Raw genomic sequence first — 6,034 nt, 5'->3', positions numbered from 1 at the left:
GTCTTCTGCCCACTTATTGGATGCTATTTGTAGAACAGGCTGTGTAGCTAGGCTACTGTTGCCTTCATGTACACTTCGCAAAATCAGGTGACAAAAACCAAAGCGCTTACGGTTTTGTTGTTATGGTCAAGAAAAAAAAACATCTGGACGTCATCATGCAGACTCCTATACGCGGCTGCAAGAGCTGTGCCATTAGTAAAGACTTCTAATAAAAGATTATGGATAATAAAATATATGGAATAAATCATAGGCTGATGGTTTAAGTCCTTGTAATTGCTGTTGGTGTCGACAGTTACACTGTTATAATCGTAGACTGTGTTTTACTATAGGCTATAGACTATCAACTCAGTTTTACTTTATTTTACATTTTTACAGTGTTAATTAGATGTCTGATGTTTGCTGTTTAGGCTACATAGACATTCAAGGCTAGATTGTTTCTGATTATTGGCATCCATGATTCTTGTGATTCTTGTTTAATCTGGCCAGACTAAGTTTTTCCTGTGACATGATAACAGTTCGAACGCCTGTGTTGTTGTTTTTTTACTTAAAGCTTGTTGTTTTTCTTGTAGCCTTCGCAAAGTTCAGAAATATTTATTTTCCAACAGCACGTAAAGGCAGCAGCGATACCAGATAAACCAAAGGGTTTTTTTCTGCACTTAAAGTTTGCATTTCGTCCCAATACCAGCCCACACATTGAGTCCTGATGACAGTGCACACACTCTGAACCAGATGAGAGAGTTTTCTATGACAGATCAGGCCTGTCGGATGTGTTTGTGCATTATTCAAAGCGCGCTGCGCATCACAGAGCTAATTAGGATTTCAGTATAAATAAGGCCGCAGACGGGACAGCTCGGCCTGTCCTGCCGCTGATACCGGAGAGCTGAGGGTACATCTAGAGGTTAAAACGCATCAAAACCTTCAAGCTGCTCCATCATGCAAACACTCTGACCCACCTCACGGATGGGACCTTTTTCAAACCAGACCTACGGAGAAATCCCGCAGATTTCAAGCTGTGAGCAGTCTTTCGCTCATGAAGATACAGCGAGAAGATTTGATGTTTTAAGATACTTTTTAATGACACTCGGCCCCAGCTAGACAGGCTGGTGCTACATATGGGACAGTGAAGGTGTCTTTATTTGTTATATAGTTTGAGCTGACATCTAGACTCCAGCAACTCAAGCGGGGAAACAGATCTCCTCTTCGGGTTGTTTTGGTTTCCGATGGAGGGACGGCAAAGTGCTTCTGGGGTAAGTGCAAAGCCAGTGACCTGCTGGAGGACACGCATGTTTACTTTAAACCACATAAGCAACTCTAAAGCTGCTTGATTAACACCTACACGACGTTCAACGTGTTAGTGTTAGTTGTGTCAGATATTATACATTGTGCTGTTTTGGGATGCACCAAGGGATTTGTAGTTTCTCTATATTTATACAATCATTAGAGGATTAGGTTGTGTTCAGAGTGCATGCAAAGCCTGAAGACTGTTTAATGCATGACAAAAGTTTAACATTCCGATAGCAGACTCTTCTAATATTGTCATCATAGGCTACTCCTTAAGAAACTAAAATCGTGATATCTGTGAGATCATTTGGAAGTTTCCAGAGACCCTTGAAGGGTAGATCTACGATATCCCTCTTGGATTAATTGTAAGATTTTGTCGTCTCCTTTCTTTGATGAGACACCTATTGCCATTTGATCTCATATACTCAAGATACGCTCGTACATGCAGCCCCATTCATCTTATCGCTTGCGCTATCCCTGTAGCGTCATTGGGCGCACGCATCTAAGGCTGCAGATCTCGGTCAGTGTTTTCAAGAGGGAGGGCTTATGATGCCACGTGAACAAGTGACAAAAACACAGAGAAAAGATGGATTTCATAACGCTCACGCGCGCTCAGCCTGCACCGATGAGGGAAGCTGCAGTGTGCAATGTTGTTACCCTCATGCCACAGTGAAGCAACACTTTCGACGGTTTTCCATCTAATGCAACATTGTCGTGCTGCGCTTTCAAAAAATATCATGTCCATGAAAGGAAATAAGAAAGAAAATAAAAAAAACAATAGGCATACATACATGTTTGTGTTGTAGTCTTTAAGCTGATGCGCGTGCTCGACATCGGGACATATGAGGGCATACTGCTGTTTAGGGGTAGAAGCTGTACGCCTACTCACCTACATCAATGTTTTTTTAAGGCTTTTTATAATACATGAGGCTTTAATTGATTATTACATAGGCTATGTGTTCAATGTCAACATGGTGAAAGATTGACACATAAACAGTGCAGCAAAAGGATAAGAGGGAGGAGGTGGGTGGGCATGCTGATTTAGTTTTGTTTTTTATTCTATTAAACAAACATTAGAATAATGATGTCTCACACACCATTACTAAAAAAAAACCTTACTCAAAGAGAGGTCTATTGATCTGTTTCTAAAATTACCTAATAGGGCTGGGCCAGGCTTGTTTTGGCTAAGGACCTCGGAGAGGTGTGGGGCTGATTTCAGGGAAAACATGTTTTCCTTATATTGACATCTCCTTGCTTACTAGCATTTCCCAACCCAGCCTATGCCATACTGCAGATTGGATATCTTTAGTGTTTAATAACCATGTGTGGTGACTTTGCTTAAATTGATTAATTATTAAACTTGACATTACCTTTTATTTACGATCAAAAATGTACGGCTCGAACTCAAGCATGACAAAAATAAATTATTATTTTTCATTAGAGAAAGAAAAAAAGTCAGCTTCATATTCTCAGCTTGTATTTATTTACACATCCGGGTGTCTGCGCGCTCCCTCCTTTCTCTTGAGGCGCGTTCACGTCGCATGGGAAATAATCTCTCCCGCAATAACTAAACAATAACAGTCAGACATGTAGTCCTATTGTTGTGAAACCAAATATATTATGTTGTTCTTTTACTTTCAATAAATTATTCTTAACTTGGATGCAGATACTTTAAATCTGCTTAATTACTTTAGGGTTTAATGCATGAAAAATATAAAGGTATTAAAATTGCCTGCATGGACCTTCATGTGTTGCAAATAAAATATGTGTTGACCTTTATCCAAAAAATATATTTCTGTGGGTGTTAAGTTTTACTTTCCAAATTCAGCAACCTGCAGTCTGGTTTAAAATATGTAAGGTATAAACTGATGTTTTATTCATTTAAAGATGGAAGCACTTTTAAACAACAACTGTACGGCGCGTGACAACAGGCCTATAACAACTGAGTGCTGAAGTTGGAGTTAAAGGACACATTCACAGAACCCACTTCAATCTTGGATAAACTGTTGATATTAAGGGAGCCTAGAGAAACTAAAATAGATTAACAGATATGTTGTACAGACAAGTATCTTTAAAAATGTATACATTTGCCTCATCTCATGTATATTATTCTGAATATAACAACCAATATACTCCACATCAGATACGATAACTTCAATTAATGGGATATAACCCGTTAATCAAAAAACAGATACATTAAAAATAGATGTGGAAATAAATCTATTTTATTTTCATCATTACTACGCTTAACCTGGTTTCCATCTTTCCCACGGGAACCTGAATGCAGCGCTGTCACCCGTTGGCCAGTCCGCCTGTCAATCTCAGGTCCGTCTCCCTCCCACGTGGTGACGTTTCCGTACCAAAGTAACGAAGCCAGTCCATTATGCACACAAAAGACACAACAAAAGCTCGTGTTGGGAAAAATGAGATCCGTCAGCACCCAAAAGATACAACAATAAGTTCCCATTTGGCAGCATCACCCATGGACCAGAGCCTGGGACGACGACAATCATTTATTTAACTCCTAAATAGAAAAAACATCTTCAGAAAGCAGTTTTCAACCAGGCTGCCTTTTGCTCAGATCCAATCCAGGTGGTGAGTACAGAAGCAGGGCAATGTTTACATCAAAATGACTATAAAAGCAGTAAAGGGATTTGTGTTGTCGTGGTGTATTCACTGGCTGCATCAGACTCTGAGAGAAAAAAAAACTAAGAGTTTAAAGAACAGCGACACTGTTGCTCTTGAGCTGGCGTCGTGCTCTTTGTTGGAGGTATACACATTTTGGAAAAGAGGATGGAGGAAGAAAAACAGGAATTGTTGAGTTTGTAAATGCTTGACATGTGAAGATGAACTTATTCAGAATAGGAAACAGCATGAAGAGGCATGTTGTGTTGGGAACGTGGTGTTTTTGTTAGGCTTGATTCGGTAGAGTCCTTTGTCTGGACACTTCTTCCTGTTAGTGGTTACCAGAGACGCACAATGTGCTGCCTCTTTGTTTTGCCCAGTTTGTATACCAGCTGTTCCTGCTGAGTTACCTGTCGACTAAACTCATGTCGCCTTAATATTATGGGTAACCTTTTTTTTTTTTATCTTCAAAATATCACATTTCTTAAGCAACATGTAAACTGTTACCTGTGCTGAAGAGGACTGAAACAAAAGAGGCATACACTTCAAGCATTACAGACATCTGTCTTAGTGTTCCTAAAGTGTAATAGCCAACAAAAAAGAGCAAAAGTGATTAAAAAAAAAAAAAAAAAAACCTGAACCAAAATAAAACCATGTGCTGTCACGTGCTTTGAGTCAATATTGTCTTCAAAGGGAATCACAACAAAGAAACAATATAAGAAATGTACTTTCCTTATTAGGCTTTTATGAGGACAAAAGCAAGTGTGTGCGTCATATCACTCCGTCAGTGCGTGTATTTTTTTGTTGGGGGGGGGGGGGGTATAATAAAAGCATGCCAGTGTCTGTGTTTGAATAACAACATTGTCTAAATGGCTGCACTACTCAAAGCTGATTTCATCACTAATGTTGATGATGCTGTTTGACACTTTGGACGTGTGTGTACACCTTTCCCCTGTGCACATGTTGCCGAGGTTAAACTTGGCTAATTCAGAGTGGGGATTTTCTCCTTTTCATAGAGGGATTTAGTCACCTGTGCAGATTATACAGTATGTAAATATGGCTTGTCTAGGGCCACTGGGTCGAGCTACCTGTTGTCACCTCTGCACCTTCCAAGCTCTGTGTGCGTGTGTGTGTGCGTGCGTGTGTGCGTGCGTGCGTGCGTGCGTGCGTGCGTGCGTGCGTGCGTTTATACATACTGTATGTGTGTGTTTGCAGAGCAGTCATGCTGAACGTCACGGCTGCTTCCTGTTGAGTCGCGGAAGCTCCTTTGTTTTCTCGTCTGGCTGCTGGCTGCTGTCTCGGCGCTGCTCTTCCTGTTGCAGCACGTTTAACGCGACTGGAAACTTCTGGAGCTGCAGAAGCTCAATCACTTTGTGTTTTCACACTCAGGGATGCAGCAGGCCTATTGTTGTCCTTTTGTGACAAGGTGCAATCTGTTGTAAAGGTGTGTTGTTGGTAACAGTAGCTGTTGAGCCTGTGGGCTCTTCTATACAATGTATTATTAAGACAAAGACTTTGTTTCAAGGACAATAGGTAGTTGGGTTTTTTTTCTCATTTAAGCACCCAGACTGTCAGCCACAAGATGTAAATAAAAACCTGACATCCCATTACAATGTCTGTCATTTTGAAGAGATTAATACGCATTTAAAGGAGATGTATGAAAAGTATGGTTTGTTGACAACCATATTAATACATTACAGATCAATTCTTAGTGGAGCTCTGCTTTTCTGTTTTCATCCCTTGATTACTATAGTAAGTTTCTGATTGGTCTTTATATGAAGGGGAAAGAAGACAATGCCTTTGGTAAAGAAAAGAAGACAAGACTATGGCGCACAGGAGAAATTGCACCACCTATAGGCTGTTTGATTTTTATCAACAACAAAAGACGGAAGATGCCACAGTCCCACATACACTGATTGAGTGACGTGAATTTAGTAAATGTATAGCAATAAACTAGTTCTGCCTAAGTCTTTACATCCTTAATCTAACTGTCAGTTGTAACTGTTGTGTGAGGCTACTGATCCAACTTAGAGAGGTAGCTACAGCATGTTAATATGCTAATACCTCTAGTAAAATGTATATATTAAAAAAAAGATCATATGGAATTATTCAATTTCACAAAATTAAA

The 6,034-nt window shown here is 40.0% G+C and overlaps 1 protein-coding gene across 2 annotated transcripts in view; it reads left to right on the top strand.

Moving 5' to 3' along the window:
- Window positions 1-705: 705 nt before the first annotated feature.
- Window positions 706-6,034, top strand: part of ypel1 (yippee-like 1) — a 30,931-nt gene continuing 25,602 nt past the window's right edge. The window contains exon 1 of one of the 2 annotated variants that reach the window (XM_079341895.1): window positions 706-1,247. The gene's annotated coding sequence lies outside the window, so the exon portion shown is untranslated. Of the gene's footprint in view, window positions 1,248-3,619; window positions 3,877-6,034 lie in introns of those variants that run through there. The other variant, XM_079341894.1, reaches the window with a different exon arrangement.

This window comes from Symphodus melops (assembly GCF_947650265.1).
Source record: "Symphodus melops genome assembly, chromosome: 1".
NCBI lineage: Eukaryota > Metazoa > Chordata > Actinopteri > Labriformes > Labridae > Symphodus > Symphodus melops.
This window is presented reverse-complemented; position numbering and strand designations above follow the sequence as displayed.